General features: G+C 33.9%; 1 protein-coding gene and 1 long non-coding RNA gene across 3 annotated transcripts in view; one reads left to right on the top strand and one right to left on the bottom strand.

Moving 5' to 3' along the window:
* Window positions 1-22,301, bottom strand: part of LOC149943618 (uncharacterized) — a 164,504-nt gene that overhangs the window by 14,948 nt on the left and 127,255 nt on the right. The gene's annotated exons all lie outside the window — the stretch shown is intronic.
* Window positions 5,117-6,414, top strand: LOC149943619 (uncharacterized). Of its 2 annotated transcripts, XR_016480951.1 has the most exons (4): window positions 5,126-5,300; window positions 5,480-5,558; window positions 5,833-6,073; window positions 6,169-6,414. It is a non-coding gene; the product is annotated as an uncharacterized LOC149943619 (long non-coding RNA). The 2 variants fall into 2 exon arrangements; XR_016480950.1 differs by lacking the exon at window positions 6,169-6,414 and having other exon boundaries at window positions 5,117-5,300; window positions 5,833-6,156.

Here is a 22,301-nt window from a genome sequence, read left to right as displayed (position 1 = left end):
CTTTGTCACCTGTCCGGGCTTGTGGACGCTGACGTAGGGCATTCTGATGAGACCACCGGTGTAGTAGGCTTTTTGATTCGCTTGGAGCACCGGTATATAAATTTCTGACCACATGTGGTCCTCCAGTTTCCAATGGAAGGTTGGGTCTCCAATCACCATCCCGGCTGGAGGCCTTTATTAGCCATAAAAATAGTAGGTCTCTAGTCTCGGAGGCGGGAGACTGGAGATTGGCGGCCGGAGCCACCGATCCATCAAACTAACTTACGATTTGCACCCCCTTCGACCATGATGTTAACAAGTAATATTAAGTTAAGCACCCCCGTTTTGATCCAATTAAAACGCCCTTGCCTGTTTATTCCACGAATACACCATACATTTTTCGTAACTATTTTATTTGATCAATTAAATACAATGCACTCGGCAACAGAATTACAATTTTGAAAGATCTTCCGTTCTGCATCTAATTTCGTGTATTCGCCGATGGAAATTTACGGAAGCAATTGAGCGCAGCGAAGGCACCCTAAAGAAAGGAGTACGAAATAACGGTGGGAAAAAATAAAGAAATTTTGAATATATCCCGGGTTTTAAATCAAGTTTTATGGGTGAGTATAAAAATCGCGCTCAATTCGTGGCCATAAACAGGAAAAAACAAAATAAGAAAAAACGGGTTTGGCGCAATTTTATTTCTTATCAGCCGGCCCCTATGCAGTCAAAGCTTAACGACCACCTTTAAAAATTGTTTTTTAACGTTCCCTCTCCCTTGCCAAGAATAAAAGAAACTTCGCGAGGAAATAATAAAAGAAAAAAAACCGACGCTGAAAAAAATGTATATAAAAAAAAACTAGCGAGTAAGGTAATGCCTTTTTCCATTTGTTTCATCTTGGAAATTTCATAAAGCTTAAGATGACTCCGCCTTCCGTACGCGCGGACAAGTTCAAAGTGACAGCGCCTTTAAGAATCATTGACCAAACCAGTTTATCTTGTCCCTACGCGTAAAAGATGTGGCGGTGTTGCAGTTTATTGAAATTTATCAGGGATCAAAAGAGCTAGCAAACAAATGAGACATGGAAAAAATAAAAGTAAAATAACAAAATAAATAAGCTAGCGCCGGGAAGAAAAACTAAGTGTGTATGGAATCTAGCGTGCCGTTGCTATGGTAACCGCACATCGAGTTGTTTTATATTTTAAATTTCGTTTCTGAAAACTTTTTGGTAAAAATTTCGCTATCCACAAAATTGGTTTAGTTTATTTTTCAGTAGAGAGGGTCCAAAACTCTAATCATTCCGCTGATGGTAACTCTGAACAGCCCCTAATGACTTTGAAGACTATTAACAACGGGAAAATATTCGTATAAATAAAACTACACATTCGAGCACCGCATTAAAGAATCATTTATTTTAACGAAACACGGGACCTGTCGAGCCATTTAAATTATTTAACGAAAGAAAAAATAATTATCTATCAAATATATTCATTTTCTATTCGATTATTAATTTATTTATTTAATCTAATACTCATTGTTTATTTCTTAAAGAGTTCATTTACTCACATTTAATATTATTTATTTTTACAGAAATCGAATAATATTATGTAAATTAATTCTAAATCATTTACAGAAAATCAACTTTCCTAAACAGACTATTAATAATAGCATAAGTAACATAAAATAATAGGTATGACACTCCTTCTGCGTTGAGTTTGCAAGTTCTCTCCTCATTGGTTTAAGGGGTTTTCCCCGATATCTTCGGTTTCCCCTTCAATAAAAACTTGTTAAGGTTAACGGTAATAGTTAGTGTAGGGAGCTGTTGGCTCGCGTGGCTTGCAGGGCTTGCCACCACCCTCCTACGCATTGTAACCCGGCCACCTGAATTAAAGGCTTTAAAAGTCGCTCGATGACTTAGGCCTAAGGTGGTGCCTTGGGTATTAGCCTAGCTGATTATTATTTTTTTATTTTCCTATGGTTTTAATGCTAAATTCCTGACCTAACCTTTTTCGACACTGACATTCTCGTCTAGAACTGACTTGGACTGTGACTTGAACTGAGTAGCGTGCTATCGTCCTTGGTAGTAGTATATTTGGCCTTAGGCACATTTAGACACTACACTAGGGGCTCTGTGCTTATAACTAAATCTAGATTGCGCATTAATTTTAAAAATCAATTCGGTTACAATTTTTCTTAATTAACATACTTATTGTTATTATGGTACTTATGCTAATAGTCGAATAGAATGACTGAAATATAATACAGATACCGAAACGAAATACAACCTTCTTAGCAACGGAATTGAAAATAGACCAAAATAGGTCAGACGCCTGTAGAAGTGCGCAACACGCCGAGCACCGATGTTCAGGGAGAAGTAAACCACCAGGAGATAACAATTAAGAATCAAACCTTCAATCGTTTTCTATCGAAACGTACAGTCAATAGTCAAGGACAATTTTGCGCTAACGTTAAGTTTACCTTGTCTTTATAGCAGTTACAAACACGAAATATATCATTATTTTCGAACGTCGAAAATGGTCCCTGAATCGATAATTTGCATTAACTTTCGCATCGGAGAGTACCAACAACAAAGTTTGAAAGTTGTACAAACAAGAAAAGGATGTTGAGCTCTGTTTGGTCTTTACTATTAAGCCCGCCTTACCTCCCCGCCGCTGCCTGCGAGTCGGGAAAGAAAAACAATTCGTTTATTCTTTCTGCTTAGTTGAGAAATTGGTGTTTCGGATATCAGCGTTTCCGGTTGAGTGGTTCGAAGGTAGATGGCGCTGGCGGAATCACTCTCTGTCGCCTGATTTTTCGATTGTCTCCGCATCTTTTTTTTGTCTCCGATTCGACTAGTTTCTCGCTATCTTTGTTTGTACCGGCGACTGCGCGCGACCGACCAGATAGAGACGGTCTCGGAGAGTTATGGTTGGTGAATAGTGCAGGGCGAGGGCCGAGTGGAAAGAGGGTTAAGGGATATCTAGTCTAGAGACTGCCTCTCTGACAAATTGGTTTAAATTCGCTCTGATAACAGTGAGGGTCATTCTTTACGAGCGTCCCACCGGACGGGGACCAACCTATTGTTCCGCTTCTGCTTTTGTTTCGACTTTTTTCGATGTCGCTTTCTTCCACGAACTAATCCACCACGCAAGAAAGAAAATTTTAAAATTAAAATTTATTTTGTTAGAGACTTGGTTCGTCTACCAGGAGAAAAATACGATAAACTATAGTTCTAATTTCCCCTCGATTTATATATACATATAATTGGTGACGTCGTGAGTTTCGAGTTGAAAGCACTCTATAGACTCGTAGATTATAGCCACAATTCCAAATACATCGATCCTTATTTATTACTTATTTCATACTTGTTTGGAGTCTAAGGGCCCGGTGCAGAGACGTTTTTTCACTCTCGTAACTTTACAATCCTCGTAAATTTACGAGGAAGTGGGCGTGGCCAAAGAACTTACGATTTTTTTCGCGAAAATGGTGTGCAGAGACAATAGGCTCGTAACTTTACGAGTGACTTCCGCTCGTAAAGTTACGAGTGCTCTGGAGGTCTCGTAAAGACGTAAACGACGCGAAATATTGATAACAAAAATGGCGGAGTTTGTCACTCTGCTCGCGATGCGAAGAGTTGAGGAGATTAATCGAGGAATAACCGTTGTTGAACCAGTTGGAAATGAGTGTATTTATCACGAGACCAGACCCTTTGGTCAGACAGAGTTTTTAGCAAATTATCGACTTCCAAAAAGGGTATTCGTTAAACTTTTGAAAGAGCCAAGGCCCGACCTTGACCATGAAGCATTGAGACCACTATCTGCAGCTTCCCAGGTAGGAATATATTTTTTATCACTATGTAATTTTTTTTTACTACTATTATGTGCTTTAACACCGGTTATATGACAAACACTTCTGTTAACTCTTTGTACAACCTTTTGGAATACATATTTTAATCCTACTCTTTCATACTCAAAACTGATATTTATCTAGGCTTAGATTTTGAGTAGTAAATGAGTAAGAAAAGCGATTGGGCAAAGTTTGAAGAAAATATCTGGGAAGGAAGATACCTCACCCCTTTCGTGAGCTAGGGGTGCAAAACAAAACCAGAGAAAATTTGTGGTATAGGGTCAGTTTTTAGGAGATGTACCATCGGAGGATAAAAAATTTGCATAGGGAAAATAACCGAGTGTAAAACATTGTAAAATAATTTGGTCTTTTAACATTTTCCTACCTTTTGTTGCTCTTTAATGCTCATATGTTGCCACTTCTAATCATTGTTATTTTCTATAGATACTTATTTGCTTCAATTTTTACGTGACTGGAAGTATACAGTGGGTGACGGCCACATGGGCGAGAGATACACAGTATCAAGGATCATGGAGTGATTAAGGAGGCAATTTGCTGTATGCCCCAGATTTAAGGTTTGAAAATTTGTATTCGCTTGTGTCATCTTGTACAATTTCTACCTTGACAAGGGTGTGGAAATGCCCGAGGCAATGGTAGAAGAACGAGATGGCACAAGCGAACAGGATCCCCCATGTCAACTCACTAATGCTCAATTACATGCTCGGGCTAATCAAATTTTAAATCAATTGGTGGAAAACTTGAATGGACAAAGAAATTTACATCAAGAATAATTTCAGTTTTCTACGATATGATTTGATTTTTAAAATTAAAACCGCCCTCTCCCATTATTAAATTTAATTTGGGGACATACTTGTAGAACAAATTTTCTTATAATGTAATCACGTGGTCAAGGATTCTAATTTTGGAACTAAAAACTCTAGTTTCTCTAATAACTCCAATGATTTTGTTCTCTTGTGATATTATTCTTTGTTATTTATTACTGGTTCAATAATATGTTATTCGTCGATTACTTTCAAATATTTTTTCAATGTAAATTAATTGCTCTTCGCCAATAAAAAAATATATTAAAAGAAAACATGGTAATTTATTTGAATAATTAAAAATTCAAAAAGGGCGCCTTTTATTTTGGGAAAAAAATCTGGTGGGTAGATGGAGGCTTCTTATTAGAAAAAAAACTAGCTGATCAGAGTAAAAAAAATAACAGCTGTGAAAAATGAAAGAGGTACATAATGAACAATGAGTTTATAGAGTGGTTTACAAAATATAAATAGATGGAAATAATGCATATGAAAGGATGATAATATATTTGAAAACATCAATCTTAGTGCTAAAGATAAGTAATTAATAATTTGCACCAGTTTTATTTTGAAAGATTAGACATATCAATGATTTTTTGTTTTAGGGTTAGGAAGTGGAATTGATGTAACACCAAGGTAAAGATTTTCAACAGGTACTTGAGTGTTGTGAATGCCAATAAGAATTCTATTTGCATTTTCTAAATGATTGGAAAATGCAATGCCAAGTTAGGCATCTTGTGACCGTTTGGCTACCATTTTGGAAAGTATTGAACCCAAAATTGCATTTAACCTTTCTTGATAATTCACAACTGACTGAGCTGTTTTTTCTAAGGTGTTAGCAGCTGTTAAAGAAGGCTTAGGTGCTGGGTGTCTGGTAGTTTGCCTTTTGTGACTTCTTTTTGAACTGTCAAGTGAGTTTATCAATATTTTCAAAAGTCTTTATCAACCACATTCCACGGTATAGCCACAATTATTATCGTTCAAATTAACTTGAGTTTTGTAGATTTTTCCCCTGAATATTTGACCCAAAATTACTTTATAATGTACTTACATTTTAACTTAAAAGTCTTTCCCACTAAAATTTAATACCCAATTTAAGTTTTTTTTTAAATTTTCAAATTGTTAAACTTGGTTCACTGGGATAAATTTTCTGTATTTTCTCATTTCCCACTCGGCCTTCTGTAGTGCTGTGGAACGCAAGAACACAGAGAAAATGGAAAAGCTGCTAACGTATGTGAACCAAGCTTTAAACCTGTGAAAATCATGTACTCAGATTGTTCTGGCAAAATGTGAACAACGATATCAGTATCAGATCTGCCTTTGAAACAAGAAACTGTGCCCTATAGGTTTCATTGTAGGCCTAGGTGGAGGAAATGGGTTTTCACTACCCATTGCTCTTGCATCTGTTTATGAGAGTACAAATAAGGTAAAGGACTGGTTAGTTTTTACGTGACCTTATTGAAATGTACCAATATCTGCGACCAACTCTTCCATATTTCTAAACTTCTTTTCTCATGCAAGCTCATCAATTTGGGAAGCTAAAAAGATTATGTTTAACCAATGAAACTGTGATTCTACTTCTAAGCCCATTTTACCATGTCTCTTCAGTGAAAAATCTATAGCGTCACCACCCACACTTGCTGGCATATTGAGCTGAGTAACCCGAAATAGTCCAGAGTTAGGAGTGCCAATGAGTCGTGCTACACTGAAATATTTTCACTTGTTACAATGGAGGATTTTCTAGCTTTTCATTAAAATTTAATTAGACTATTGTGGTTTCATTTCAAAACACTAGCTTTGCACAAACAACCAACCTGGTGCCTGACTTGTGAACTATCAACTCCTCTAATCCCGTGCAACGCAGCTTCACTTATTAAACGGCAAACGGACACCTCCTTTTTTTAACGGTGCTTTTGTAATCAGTCCACTTAGCTCTTATTTTTACTGTCGCTCTTATGAGGCCCATACCCATATATACAGGCAATTTCGTGGGCAATTTCTGCCCAGGCCTTCTCCACATCTTCACTACTTTTGTAGGTTTTCAATAAATCAGGCCTAGCTTCCAAACAATTAATAATTGCTTGAAGTTCTCTTGTACTAAAGTTTGGTTGTCTCTCTTCACCTGGTTTCATTTTCCCCATATTCTTTCTCAAAAAAATACTTTCAGCTAACTTGTTTTCTTAAAATGTGTAAAATCACAAAAAAATAAGTAACTTTTAAAATGTTTAAATTTTTGCGTCAAAATAACGCTTTCTCATTGGTCAATAAGTGGGCGGAGCCTAAACAAAAACAGATTCCCAAATACCAGACTCGTCATTTACGAGAGCCCGAAAAATTGTCTCTGCACCGCGATTTCGATTTACAAAATCGTAACTTTACGACATCGTAAATCCGCTCTCGTAACTTTACAATCCTCGTAAAGTTACGATAATTTTTAAATCGTCTCTGCACCGGGCCCTAAATCAAGTCTTTTATGACTTGATTTAAACTCAAAACAAGTGTGAAATAAGTAATGTATAAGGATCGATGTATTTGGAATTGTGGCTTTAAGACTTGATTTAGACTCAAAACAAGTATGAAATAAGTAATAAATAAGGATGTATTTGGAACTGTAGCAGATTAAATTAAGTCTTAAATGTGTTGATTCTTGCATACTTAAAACTTGATTATACAAGATTTTTGCAACCGTAATTAAGACTCTCATTAGTCTCAGAATAAGTTTGAATTAAATCTGATTTGAGGCTGTATTTGGAACTGTAGCAGCTTTAAATAAAACCTTTTTAAGTTTAAAAGTGACAGTCACGATTTTGGTAAGGGAACTCGAGCAATAATTGGAAATCTGCCGATATCAGTAAAACTAATATACATCCATGGTGCCCTGTATGTGAGCAGTGACAGCAGTCCACTGCAATCTAAAGTGAAATTCTTCACCAATTATTGCATGGTGATCGCTATTTACACTGAGATAAAAATATTGCGTAGAAATTACATGGAACTCCTGGACGCACAGTAGCCAGGAATGTTCTGTATTTTTTACAGAAAGTTTCGTTAATATCTTTTACTTGAGATTCCTGTAATTTATAGTAAAAGTTTCAACCAGAATTATTGTATTGTATACAACTGAAATAATAATTAAAACTTCTAACACGCCTGTAAATTTTACGGAATTTACATTTAAAAACTGTGGTAATATAGCCAGGAAATATTATATATTTGATTTATTCTTACTACCCTTTTTAAATTAAGCTTATGTACACTAAACATTTCCGTAATTAAATTTTAACCAATAAGGTACTTTAATTGTAAAGAATATTCAACAAATTTGCTAAATAAATACCAATAAGCTCCAGCAGAACTAGAGTCCAAAGCAAGAGACATAAACACGCGCACAACATAGTATTGCAACTCATTGGCTCGGAATCCAGACACGTATTAAACTTAGTTCAAACCACAAACACTAACGCGATGAATTTGCATTTAAATGTATAAAAATTAATTTGTTTTCATTTGATGGGTAATTAAAAATATGACTCCATTGGTGCTTTTAATAATAATAATAATCATCAGCTAAGCTAATACCCAAGGCACCACCTTAGGCCTAAGTCATCATGCGACTTTTGAAGCCATTAGTTCAGGTGGCCGGGTTACAATGCGTAGGAGGGTGGTGACAAGCCCTGCATGCCACGCGTTCGAGCCAACAGCTCCCTACACTAACTATTACCGTTAACCTCAACAAGTCATTAAAAATCTTTTCTTAATATTGGTTGATTTACAACAAATAATGAATTTTTATGGATTATTACTGTTTGGTAGCAATTCAACTTCGACCACAATAACTACAGGAACTACCTGTATTTTAAATAACTTAAAACGTCTTCATTTTTTACTATAATGCATAGTAATATGTATTGAACAAATATGTACATATATAACATTTCTACCATAGAAACTACATGGCTGTCCTTTAGTACAATTATCTGAAACAAGCCTCTAATATTTACTATAAACAAATAGTAATATGTACTGAAAATGTATGTATATATTACAATTCAACGATAAATACTACATGAGCCCCTGTATTTTAAATACCTAAAAACATCCTGTAATTTATACTGTAAAACAAATTGTAATATATACTGAAAATGTATGTATATATTACTATTCAACGATAAATACTACACGAAGCTCCTGCATTTTAAATACCTAAAAACATCCTGTAATTTATACTGTAAATATTTCTTGAATATAGTAATTTAAACAGTACAGTACCGTATTAAAAAAATACAGAACCGGTGCTGTAAAATATTTCTTTAAATTCTACAGTTTTTCCTCTCAGTGTCGGGTAGTTTTAAGGCTCGAGCGTCCTTTGAAAAAACAAAATTATATTCTAAATATCTAATTTTATAATGACTCTCTAGCTGGATACTCAATACTGAATCAAAAAAGACTACTTTGTTCAGCTGCCATGCTGGATTGCAAATTTTATAATCTCCTAGGCTATTTTTGACCCAGTTCAGTTGTTTTACACACTCGTACTTATATACTCGTAATTATACTTGAAATGAAATATCCTATTTTAAGAATTTCAAGTATATTATTTAGTAAATAGACTTAAAATTTTTAAACTGTTGTTTTATTACTAAATTTTTAATTTCAAGTATGTGAGGGTTTCAAGTAAGTTTAGCTTAACCAAATATAGCCAGCCAATCCCGTACGACCATTTTGTAACCCAGCTTCAAGATTCAAGTTTGCAAATCCATTACCTGTTTAATATTAATCTTAAGAGGTCATTATAGTTGAACTCATGATCAGTTCAGTTGTTTGGACTTTACTACAATATAATTTTAAAAGTATAATTTAAAAGTATAGTACAGTAGATCATATGAAATATTTGGTGTATTGTTTGGACAAATGTACATATATTTATATAAATTGCGCGGCACGTGAGCGAAACTCATTTTAGATAACACTACCAAAATAGCTAGATAAGAGGATCCAGTCGAAAGTTTAACATTAAATTTACGATTACTTTTAGTTTAACTTCAAATTGTTACCTCTAAGCAACTCGCAATTAACTCTCTTTCAAGTCCCCAGAAATGAATCTCCCCATATGAGACTTAAGTGAAGTCTTAAATGACTCTTTTTTTTATCTAAAATTCTAACCCATAATCAACTCTCAATTAAGTCTCTTTCAAGTCCCAAAAATGAGTTTTCAGGTATGCGACTAAAGTGAAGTCTTAAATAACTCTTATTTTAATATAATATTGTAACTCATAATCGACTCTCAATTAAGCTTCTTTCAAGTCTCCAGAAATGAGTCTTCCTAACTGTGACTTTATTGAGACTAAAATAGATAATATTTAGGACCCACAATTCTGGTCTCAGTTTGTTTATGCTTACATAATACTTAAAAATCCTTGATCCTACATTGAGACTAATTGGCGACTAAATTAGGACTCCCATTTTGGTAAGGGTTACTAATGGGTATAGTTTAATTAAATATGAGGTAATAATATACATGGTAGACTTTCCAGATTTTTAGCAACATGAAAAGTAAGGCGTTTTCTCAAAAAAAGTTCATTTTGGTAAGCGCCAATTTCCACTTTGTTTCAATGGTATACCACATCGTAATTCTACATGCGGATAAAGTTATGAAATACCAAGCAGTTATCTGCTGGCTCGCGTGGCTTGCCAACACCTCCTACGCATTGTAAACCGGCCATCTGTTTAAAGGCATTAAAGGTCACTCTGTGACTTGGGCCTAAGGTGATGAATTAGGTATTAGCCTAGCTGATTATTATTATTATTATTTTTTCAAATAATAGATGGTGCGTTATATACTTGCGCAAACAAAATTACGTAAGTATTGTATTGCTACAAACAGTTTTAGATCTAAAAATTTTTGATATCTTTTCTTTCATGCACACCCTTTAAAGGGTGTCAAAAATTAAATCTGTTGATCAAAATTTCAAAGCGAAATTCACGATTGGCTGATTTAAACGAATTTGATTTAAATCAATATTTAAAGCGAGTGATTTATCAAAAATTCACATAATGTATTTATTTTTAGGAAAAGGACCAAAATACGTTCAAAAACCATTCCAACTAAAAATTGAAATCAAAATTTAATTTCTTCTTAGATTATTCCACCCAGGAGTTATTTAGAAGGTCAAAATCCCAATTCGAAGGTCAAAATCATTAATAAATTCAATAAAATAAAAACGATTTAGTGAAGAAGATTTCTACCACGTGTTAATAAGATCGACCCACGGAGCATGCGCCGCGGGCCGTTATTAAATGGAAGCGGAAAAACCCCCATAGTGTTGCTCAGCGCCATCTTTAGAATAGAGTTGAAATCTTCCTCATCAAATAATCGATTGATTTCATTTTATGAAAAAAATTAAAACTAATATACGTCGTTTATTTGCTACATTCTATTGGTTTAATTTTTGGAAACTCCACCTAGTAAAAGTATAAAGATAGTAGAAACCATCTATAAAAACTGCTAAAATACGCGGAAAGGTAGAAAAGTCTATAATAAAAGGGGCAAAATAAAGATAAGCCCTAAACAAATTCTATTTGGTAAAAGTTTCGCATTTATTTTATTCTCGAAGGCCTATATGTACGAATATTTCGTAAGTTTTGTTATTACTTTAAATTTGTTTAGGGTTTAGCTTTATTTTGACCCCTTTTATAATGGTCTTTTCTACCTTTTCACGTGTTTTAGCAGTTTTAGCATAGGCCTATCATACGGTCCCCATAAGTAAAAGACTGCCATAGGGGCCCATGGTAACGGCGTTGTGTTCTTTTGAAAAATTTCTTCTTTATAAAATATTATCTTACTTGGTAGAGCAGCCACACTCGGTTTGATAAATGCGCACAAAACACGTCTAAATCTCAAATTTGAAAAATAAAAACACAATTCTTAATTCCAATAGTCAGTTTTAGGTTCTGATGAATCAATTTGCAAAGATGAATTTGCAAATAAGCCTTGGTTACGGTGCTAAGCATAGAGATAGAAAAGAAATAGAGGGAAGATTACCGCGTTAAGGCACCCCTGTTTTTGACCAGGAAAATTCACCCCCCACGCATGTATGAAAGCGGAGATGGGCAGAATTTGAACGCCATCTATCCTTCTTTTGTTTACATCAAATGACAGTTGATTTTCAAAAAGGTGTATTTCATTTCACCGCGCGTCGATGGCGCCACGTAATCTGCCCATCTCATTCCTACATTGGCGAAAAGGGGGTTGGCACTCGCGGTCAACTTCACCAGATACAACAGTGCCTCTATTTCTTTTCTATCTCTATGGTGCTAAGGGCTCACGGCTAAGATTTATCCCGCGTGGTTCTAAGTTTAAAAACGTTCGCGCACGGCTTGCGTGCATTCATAATGCATTTCGCGAAATTTATTTCAGAAATGCATAGTTGAGGACGTAGCCACTAGGAGGTGCATATTTTGTATACCTACCTCTTAATAACGGGTATGTGATCGTCAAAAATTGGCCTAGACCTTTGCTTATGGGGACCTTATGATAGGCTTATGGGGCCCTATGATAGGCTTATGGGGCCCTTATGATAGGCTTATGGGGACCTTTTGATAGGCTTATGGGGACCTTATGATAGGCTTATGGGGCCCTATGATAGGCTTATGGGGACCTTATGATAGTCTTATGGGGACCTTTTGATAGGCTTATGGTTAATGTAAAAGTATAGCAACTGACGTAATAATATCCGATCTACTTTGGTAAATGTCTGAAATCAGCTTCGAGTCAATCGCTCGATAAGCCACGTGCTAAAAAGCAATCTAAGTTAGCCATGATAGCAAACGCGTTTTCATCTACACTAAGTCATTTCATTTCCGAAACAAATACGTTCTCCGTTTTTGATCGAGTTGGATATTTTTCGGACGCGAAAGCGCCGAAACATTTTCTCAAAGACACAAATCCTGGCTCTACAGCGTGTCTGTTTCTTGTCGGACTGAAGGGAAATTGAAAACAAATAATACAGTCAATTCCGTTTCAGCGATTTCAGCCGAGAGATAGAGTGACCTGATACAAACTCGACGATGTTTTGCCCGAGACAAGGGACATTTCACTCTCATACAGTTTTATATATCTCTACTGCAGCGTCGCCTATTTATACCCGTTCGACGGCCTCTCTTTTGAATAGCTTATTTTAGCACTTCAATAAACAACCTATTTACGAGATAAATTTCCGATTGAAGTTGATCTATAGAGACTCTCTCGGGGGTTGCGAATACTGAATGGTTTTACATTCATTCATTAATTCATTCATTGGAAATACATCTATTTATATCTTAGGTAGTTTTGTATGAATGGTCGTATTCTATCAGCATTAAATCGCCATTAACTGCGAAATTATTTAAAATATTTTATTATTTTAGAGCTGATTTAAGTTTTATATGTTGACAATTAAGCATACATTTTAATAGATTTGGGTACATTTGTTCGAATTTCATTCGTCCGAACGAAGGTACAAATGTCCGAATGATCATTTGTCCGAATGCCGGAAAACAGGATCGTATGTCTGAAAACTTATTTCATTTGCCCGAAAGGTTTATAACAACTTTTGTTGGTGATTTAGTCGTTCAATTTATGTTAACTTTACTGGCGAATTTCATTTGTTCGAATAATCGTTTGTCCATTTTTTCAAACATTAGGAATTGATTGTTTTTTTTTAAATATTGTTAATATAAGAAAATAATAACATTAACGTGAACCTAACCTAACCTAAAATATCCACAACATTCAACGCAATTCCCACTTACTAACAAACAACGATATTTCAAATGTAGTTTTTTATTTTTTATTCTTGCACTAAAAAAAATCCGGACCAAAAAAAACAGCAATAAGAAATACTAATTTAGCGACATAATTCGGACAAGTGATGCTACCGATTTGAACGAATGAAACACACAAGTTGTCCAATTTGAACAATTGAAACATTTGTTATTTCGGCGGTTCGGACGAATGAAATTCGAACATTTGTTCCACCGTTCGGACGATTGAAATTCGAACAAATGTACCTACTCCTTTTAATAATACGTTGGAATTTAACTAAATTTATCTTTACAATATTATCCTTATGTTTGTATATTATGTTTGTTTCTGATAACGAATATTTTTTTTGAGTAGATACTTTCATAGATTTATCCCTATTAGTTCGAATTAGTTTAATAATAAAATATGAATAATAATCAGCATCCGAGTCATCTAGAGATTTCAATGCCTTTAAATCAGGTGGCCGGGTGAAATTGCGTATGAGGGTGGTGGTAAGCCCTTCATGCAACGCGAGCCAACAGCTCTCTACACTCACTATTACCGTTATATACCCTTTAGCAAGAAGGGACATAGCTTGCAAACCTAAATCAAAAAGAGTTGTTCCGAGTGCCACAAGCTGGGATCGAACCCGGCTCCACTTTCTACGAGGCTAAAGTGCTAACAGTGTGAAATCCCACCAAATATTTTTATGTTCTTCTTTCTTTTTATGGCAAATGTTTCCTGGGTATCAATTTCATTTATAGAATTTCCAAAAAAAACGGCTTAAATTAGCGCCATCTAGTGCAAACAACTGCGCTAAAATCAAACCCCTAATGGCTTCCCTATATGCATTTGTTTCCTTCGTGTACCAAGAATCAAAGGGAACTCACTGTTCAGGCTTTAAAAAGAACGCGTGAATACACGGGCGTAGTTTCGTAGAGAAGCTAGAGCGTTCACGTTCAATTTTGACCAAATGGCGCCGTTGTTGTCGGTAAAACGATGAAGCTTAGTAAGTTTTAGATCTTTTATTTTTGAAATTGTTTCTTTAAAAGTTTAAGAAATGGTAATTAACCATTGCACTGTTAAAAAAAGGTTTTATTGTAGACCTCTAAAGTGGTTAACACTTTTGCAATAGTTAAGACCATTCAAGGTATTGCGACCTTAAACCTTCTACTCTCCTAATTCAGTCCCATGTGGTGTTTTTTCTATGTTCAGTCCTTTTGTGGGGTGTTTACGCACTTAATTTACACTTCCTTATCCATTTTACTACATAAACCGTATGAAGTTAGATGGCCGGATTAAGCTAGTTTTCGGCTGAGGGCAATAGCCGAATGAGCGGAACAAAGAAAGTTGCAAAACGTAAAATATCATTTAAGTTTTTTGGAATTTGACGTAAATAATATAATAAATCCTCGGCGCCCTTATTTAAAATCTGTAATCAAACATTTAAAGATTTAACTGTTGTTAAATATTCCAGGTGATTGGAATTTCTTCGAATTGTGTTATTTTAACGAAGATATTCAAAAAGCAAATAACGTAGTATTCAAAAACTAGTCTCAAAATTGGTCTATAAAATGTTTTCTTCATTTAAGGGAATGAAATAGTATTCAAAAGAAATAAAAGTAAAAACTTAACTTTCTTATAGCTGTACAACAAGGACTGCAAGGCTATACTTCCTTTACAATACCCCAAAATGTATTGTATTAAACGTGAAAGAGTAAAATGGGTCTAAAATAAATTATTAGACCTTTTTTAGTATCTAAATGATTCGAAATTAATTAAAAGTCCAATTTTAGTCGTTTTATAAATCTTTATTTTTAACAGTGTGTTTTAAGTAAAAATAACCAGTAAGCCTCGTATGGCTGATGTTTTTTAATCAATTTCAAATGTAATAAACTTAGTCTAACGTAACTTTCTCGCACGCACTGTCGCCTACGCCCCGACTAAGCCTCTCGTAGTGTAGTTGAACAGAATTCTTGAGGATCTTCAAAGCGGCTGATGTACGTCAGTAAGCCTTCCGATTTAGGCCACGCCTACCGTGTCAAAATATCGGGAACAGTGAGTCCCCTTAGATTCTTGGTCCATGTTTCCCTGTAAGTAATTTGTAAATCGGCCTATAAATAATCCCTAAAATCAGCTATTTCGAACATTTTCCCTAAGCAAGTAAGGATGCAAAAGTCAAAGAGTCCCCGTGTTTACCTAACTTTCATCTTTTTTCCCGTAAAACGCCTCTTTCAATCCTCCCGAGCGCTGGTCATCTTGACATTGTTATCCAAAGGGAGGACGACACTAATAACTAGGCTAAGAAGGATCGGCCTGAGGTGAGCGTGTCGCGCCAACAAGCGGCGCCACAAACTTTGAAGATCGACGTTACCGGAAATTAAAAATAAGGTGTTGCTACGACTATCTCAAAAAAAACCTTGTTCGGAGACGAGCCGAGGAAGAAAAATTGGAAGCGAAAAAAAATGTCATGTGTGGTCTTTGTTTGCCCAACTAGGCGACACGTCTAAGCCGTCATGTCAAAAACTCCGATTCTGTTGGTACAGAAACTCTCAAGTTCTTCGAAGTTTGTGTTCCAACGACGGAATGTTTCTCGCTTCCTGAGAAGTTTCTGAGGAAGTTTTCTTAACATTTTTATTCTCGAGTTCCGAGTAAAAAGCGACCTTGCCGAGGCTCTTGATCCATTTATCGGAGATCAACAAATGAAAAGAAATTGAGGTCTCGAGTTTCGTCTCTTTATTTTCAGCTTGAAGTTACTTTTTGTGGTTCGTATATTTATCAAACTTTATTCGCGCATAGGTATATTTATAAAGTTTTATTCGAGCGCAGGTATATTTATAAAACTTTATTCGAGACCAGGTATATTTATAAAACTTTATTCGACCACAGGTATATTTAAAAAAAATTATTCGAGCTCAGGTATATTTATAAAATTTTATTCGAGCACAGGTATATTTATAAAATTTTATTCGAGCACAGGTATATTTATAAAACTTTATTCGATCACAGGTATATTTATATAGTTTTATTCGAGCACAGGTATATTCATAAAATTTTATTCGAGCACAGGTATATTTATCAAACTTTATTCGCGCACAGGTATATTTATAAAGTTTTATTCGCGCACAGGTATATTTCTAAAATTTATTCGAGCGCAGGTATATTTATAAAACTTTATTCGAGCACATGTATATTTATAAAATTTTATTTGAGCACAGGTATATTTATATAGTTTTATTCGAGCACAGGTATATTTCTAAAATTTTATTCGAGCACAGGTATATTTAAAAAATTTTATTCGAGCACAGGTATATTTCTAAAATTTTATTCGAGCACAGGTATATTTATATAGTTTTATTCGAGCACAGGTATATTTCTAAAATTTTATTCGTGCACAGGTATATTTATAAAACTTTATTCGAGCACAGGTATATTCATAAAATTTTATTCGAGCACAGGTATATTTGTCAAATTTCATTCGACCACAGGTATATTTATAAAATTTTATTCGAACACAGGTATATTTATATAGTTTTATTCGAGCACAAGTATATTTCAAAAATTATATTCGACCACAGGTATATTTATAAAATTTTATTCGAGCACAGGTATATTTATATAGTTTTATTCGAGCACAGGTATATTTGTCAAATTTCATTCGACGACAGGTATATTTATAAAATATTATTCGAGCACAGGTATATTTCTAAAATTTTATTCGACCACAGGTATATTTAAAAAAAAATTATTCGACCACAGGTATATTTGTCAAATTTCATTCGACGACAGGTATATTTATAAAATTTTATTCGAGCACAGGTATATTTATATAGTTTTATTCGAGCACAAGTATATTTCAAAAATTATATTCGACCACAGGTATATTTATAAAATTTTATTCGAGCACAGGTATATTTATATAGTTTTATTCGAGCACAGGTATATTTGTCAAATTTTATTCGACCACAGGTATATTTATAAAATTTTATTCGAGCACAGGTATATTTCTAAAATTTTATTCAACCACAGGTATATTTAAAAAAAAATTATTCGACCACAGGTATATTTATATAGTTTTATTCGAGCACAAGTATATTTCAAAATTTTTATTCAAGCACAGGTATATTTCTAAAATTTTATTCAAGCACAGGTATATTTCTAAAATTTTATTCAAGCACAGGTATATTTATATAATTTTATTTGACCACAAACTTTTGAAAATTTCGATTAATTATTTAACGGAAAATACTCTACTGGGTGTTAACTAAAAAACGATACCGAGCCAATTACTCAAAATGTGTTTTATGTAAGAATTTGAAATTTGCAAATTACATAGAGGGTGCAGGGGGACAAATGATTATGAAAATTTCAATGACCTTGAACCAGGTCTTCAAGGTCATTAAAATTTTATCTCGAGAACCATTAGGATTAGAAGAATGGTTCCAATTAGAAAAGTGTTCTACGTTTAATTTTAAGTCTAAGCAGCTTTGACCCAATCTAATTTGACCAATGCAAAGCCGAGAAATGTTAGACCAAAAACCATAAGGTTGTGTGTGGTATTCTAATCAAGACACTACATTTAAGGGCTTATAAATCGAAAACAACCAGATCTAATGGATCAAAATTGTCGTGACACTCTAAACTGAGTGGGGGGGTTCGAAATTTGTAACTTATGATGACCTTGGAACATTAGATCAAAGTCAATAAAAATTTATCTTGAGAACAATTAGGATTAGGAGAATGGTTCCAATTAGAAAAATTCCCGCCAAGGTTTTTTAAGTCCAATTACTTTTTACCCAAGGTAATATAAACCAATAAAACTCCAAAATAAACGTTAAAAGTAAGGTTTATTACCTCTTTGATAAAATAAAAGCGTTGAAAGATTTTTGAAATTTATTACCTTCGAAAAATTTTATTGCATTTTTTTAGATTAAAAAATGAAAAAGGTAATAATAAAATCGATCAAGCCTTATTGACTTCGAAACATTTAATTGAAATATAAATTTTTAATATAAATATAAATTTAAATAAAATTGACAAAATGAGTAATTTTAAAGTATAAAAGTAACATTCAATAAGGTTTAAGAGCTCTTTGATGTATAAATAATAAATAAACAAATAATTTTTTTTTAAATACTCTTCGAAAATTTGATTGAAAACTTAATTTTACAATTTCCACCTTGCTCGTTTCCGTAAAGTTATATTTTGACCAATGGGAAAAAAAATTGTATATATTCTTTATTACTGTGTTATTTCGCTACCTGAGAGCAAAAGTCAAGTAATTCTAAAAATTGCGATTTAAGAAAAAGCTAAATTTTTATTTCATATCTAGAATAATAAAAATAATGATCTAATAATGGAAATAAGCTAATAAAAGGTTTTAAGTAAAACCTTTATATCTAATTTCTTACAAAAGTCACGTACCTCGACTTGCTTTCAAGTAGCAATTTATTTCGTATAAAATATAAATTTGCTTCTGATATATAGTGTTATCCTTTTCTGATCTGTCTCCTTAATCGTGACGGAGACAGTCCAGCTGCCCTGATAATAGCAACGTTCAATCAGACAGTCTGAGACGAACGGAACCTTACACTCACTCTAAAGGGAGGAAATAGTGACTAAATATGCCTTGGCATTATCGTTCAGCAAACGCTACATCATTTAGTTGACTTCTCAGAGGGACCATTCCACACAAGCGGGAACCCTGATGCTCCATTTCCTTACACTAAAGACGGCATTAGACCCTCTGTCATATAGCTGCGGTGGTTTTAATTTAACACCAGCCTAGTATGAAACTCCTGTATTTGCTATTTTCCCCGCCGCCGTCGCCGCCGTTCGCAGAGAGACACTAAATACAAGTTGGAAAGCCAAAATATTCCTCTCCTCGGATGAGTTTCTAATTTTCAGTCAAGCGTAACATGTATCCGCGGTTCTGGGGTAGAACGCTCACCTGTCATGCAGGAAGGCTCGGGTTCGTATCCCGCCCGTTACTAACGCAAATTTAAAAGTAATTATACAACACCCAATGACTTAAAGAGGGCTCTTTTGGAAAAACCTTTTCCCTAATTCCAAGAAACTGCGTACGCAGTTATTTCATTTTGTCCCGAAAATGAGTACGCGTTCGCAGCCCAGACAGACACACACACACACCCCACCCACAGACACGGTGATTGTATAACCCTTCCAAGGGTAAATAGTACCCTTGGAGAGGTAAAAATCCTAGTAGCGCCGTGTGGTGGTAGGAAATCCCCTATCACCGGGTGATTAGCTGCAGTAACGCAAATCTGGGGAAAATCGGTTTTTACATGAGGTTTGCTGGACCTATAAGTAGGAAGTTACTGAACGGTGTTATTTCTAGTGAGCACTGTTTTTAAAGATGGCGTCGATAAATGTTACGTGGTCCAAAAATCAGAGGAAGCTAAAAATATTATTTTCAATAATTAATGACGACAATATTTTTTACTGTTGCAGCGATCAGTTTTTTAGTAAAAAAAGTGAAAACGGCCATTGCAGTAGCTGAGGCATTCCAATTAAATGATAGGCCTTTGACCAAACCAGTAGAATTGTTGATTCAAAATACAGTTGTATAATTTTAACTCATCCGGCAGGTAAATTGTAAACACCGACGCGATCGACGTCAATACTTGAAAAAAAGCTTTTAAAAATTTTAAAACATTTAGACCTATAATTCTATACACCTTTGTGGATATACACAATGGCCAAATGTGTCTCTACTCTTCGGGTACGCTCGTGTGAAACTATTATTTGGGACACGGCCTGACCCCCTTGTTAGTACTACGTGTACAATATGCCTTACCATGCCAATGATCCGTCCGAAATGACCAGGGATTTGAGGGTTACTTTTCGACCTTTATTATTTTCGCGGAAAAATAAAAGTTCGGTAACCTCTAAGTAGGCACTTTCACAAATTGAAAAGATATTTCACAAGTGTTTACGAATTGATTTGGAATTAATTTCAAAATCTACTTTGCTAAATATAAAAAAGTAATTATTTTATTACAAACAGGTGAATTTTGAATTACGATATTCGAAATCAAAATCTTGGACACTTATATAAAATCACTAAAATTAAATTTTAATTTTTAAAATCTTTATTTCTTGATATCTCGATAAACAAAAGGATAACTCCTAAATTCATGGTTTTATATTAATAATATTATAATAATTAAAAAAATTAATATACGATATTATAAATGAGTAACAAATTACTATTATAAATCTTCCATATATAAAATGAAAATAATTTGGTTTATCATTATCATTATAATTAGTAGATAATCGTTTCATATATTCAAATTGATTTCTCAAGTTTTAATAGAAAAAAGCATAAAATTATAAACATAATAAATGTTACAAATTAGCAGTAATATAATAGTACATTATGAATTACTAGTAAATTTGTATTATTATTATTATTATTATATAAATTATAAGGTATGCTAAATTACAAATGAGCTGAAATATGGTATGCTAAATAAGCAAGAATATATAACACGGTATTCTAAATAAGCAAGATTATATAACACGGTATTCTAAATAAGAAAGAATATATAACACCAAGAACCCATAGACGTACTAAGAACACGTAATCATAGCTTTAGCCCATCGTGGAGCCTCCTAATCTATATTTTCAAAATAAGACCCGCCTTTTTATATTTTCCACCTGTAGTAACTTACGAAACCAAAAAAATAAGAACTACTTAAACTAACTAAAAACCTACTTAAAAACCACTTAAAATCAACTCTAATTTCGCTTAATGGAGGACACTTACAGCCAACTTGAAACTTAATAACGACAACTTAAAGCCAACTTGAAAGCAACTTAAAAACAACATGTAATTTTCTGTATATGTAAGGGTTCGCGCCTTCTTCTTAGAAGTAACAATAGTCGAAGACGACTCAATAGCTCCGCCTTTTTTTTTTAAATCGATTAGGAGGCGATCCAGCAAAATTTCCTTTCCTCTGTTCTTGGTACGTCTATGGGTTTTTGATAACACGGTATTCTAAATAAGAAAGAATATATAACACGGTTTTCTAAATAAGAAAGATTATATAACACGGTATTCTAAATAAGCAAGATTATACAACATGGTATTCGAAATAAGCAAGATTATATAACACGGTATTCTAAATAAGCAAGATTATAGAACACGGTATTCTAAATAAACAAGATTATATAACACGTTATTCTAAATAAGAAAGATTATATAACACGGTATTCTACATAAGAAAGATTATATAACACGGTATTCTAAATAAGAAAGAATATATAACACGGTATTCTAAATAAGCAAGATTATACAATATGGTATTATAAATAAGAAAGATTATATAACACGGTATTCTAAATAAGCAAGATTATACAATATGGTATTCTAAATAAGAAAGATTATATAACACGGTATTCTAAATAAGCAAGATTATACAATATGGTATTATAAATAAGAAAGGTTATATAACACGGTATTCTAAATAAGAAAGAATATATAACACGGTATTCTAAATAAGAAATAATATATAACACGATATTTTAAATTAAATTCCCTGAGTTGAAAGACCAACCTAAAATAGTAAAATATATACTACTTCGTATAACGTCTAAGTAAAATATCCGTGAAAAAGCCACATGTGTATTAAAACATTTTCTCCAACAACGCCAAAAAACCCAATTTAAATCATATTTTCCGTCCTATTCAAAATGCAACCATAATTTAAAGCAAAGCCCCAAGAGTACAACATGCCAGATACGGTAGAGAACGTGAGAGATAAAAAGTGGGTAAAAAAATGTCTCAATAATCCTGTTGCCTTATCCCCCGGAATCAGTGGCGTCGAAGGATTTAGCCACAGAATT

Source organism: Leiobunum rupestre, chromosome 5, assembly GCF_980474605.1.
Source record: "Leiobunum rupestre chromosome 5, qqLeiRupe1.1.hap1, whole genome shotgun sequence".
In the NCBI taxonomy this organism is placed as follows: Eukaryota; Metazoa; Arthropoda; class Arachnida; order Opiliones; family Sclerosomatidae; genus Leiobunum; species Leiobunum rupestre.
This window is presented reverse-complemented; position numbering and strand designations above follow the sequence as displayed.